The 685-nt window shown below is 42.0% G+C and overlaps 1 non-coding gene across 1 annotated transcript; it reads left to right on the forward strand.

Annotated features, from left to right (window-relative positions):
* The first annotated feature begins 371 nt into the window (after positions 1-371).
* On the forward strand, positions 372-478 carry LOC127109460 (small nucleolar RNA R71). Its single transcript, XR_007796742.1, has one exon. It is a non-coding gene; the product is annotated as a small nucleolar RNA R71 (small nucleolar RNA).
* Positions 479-685: the final 207 nt, after the last annotated feature.

A 685-nucleotide genomic window follows, 5' to 3' on the forward strand; every position in this document is an offset into this window, starting at 1 on the left:
TTCCTGTTAGGAGTTGACAATCTGTAGGCGTGTGACCTTGAATTCCACAGACTTCGCAATTTTGAGTTACGGCAACCACGGTGGTTGGAGGTGATACATTTAAACTTTCAATTTTCTGGGAAAGAGCATCCACTTTTGCATTAACATGATCAAGGCTACTTATCTCGTACATGCCCCCTTTTGTTTGAGGTTTTTCTACCATTGTTCGGTCGCTTCCCCACTGATAATGGTTTTGAGCCATACTCTCGATAAGTTGATAAGCGTCAGCGTGAGGTTTATCCATAAGCGCACCACCGGCGGCGACGTCTATTGTTAACCTTGTGTTGTACAAGAGACCATTATAGAAGGTATGAATTACTAACCAGTCCTCTAAACCATGGTGTGGACAGAGTCTCATCATGTCTTTGTATCTTTCCCATGCTTCGAAAAGAGACTCGTTGTCTTTTTACTTAAATCCATTTATCTGGGCTCTCAACATAGCTGTTTTGCTTGGAGGAAAATATCGGGCAAGAAAGACTTTCTTCAACTCATTCCATGTGGTGACTGAGTTGGAAGGAAGAGACTGAAGCCATCTTCTAGCTTTATCTCTTAACGAGAAAGGAAAGAGACGAAGTCGAATTGCCTCTGAAGTGACACCATTAGCTTTAACGGTATCAACGTATTGGACAAATACGGATAAATGAAG

This window comes from Lathyrus oleraceus, chromosome 7 (assembly GCF_024323335.1).
Source record: "Lathyrus oleraceus cultivar Zhongwan6 chromosome 7, CAAS_Psat_ZW6_1.0, whole genome shotgun sequence".
Taxonomy (NCBI): Eukaryota; Viridiplantae; Streptophyta; class Magnoliopsida; order Fabales; family Fabaceae; genus Lathyrus; species Lathyrus oleraceus.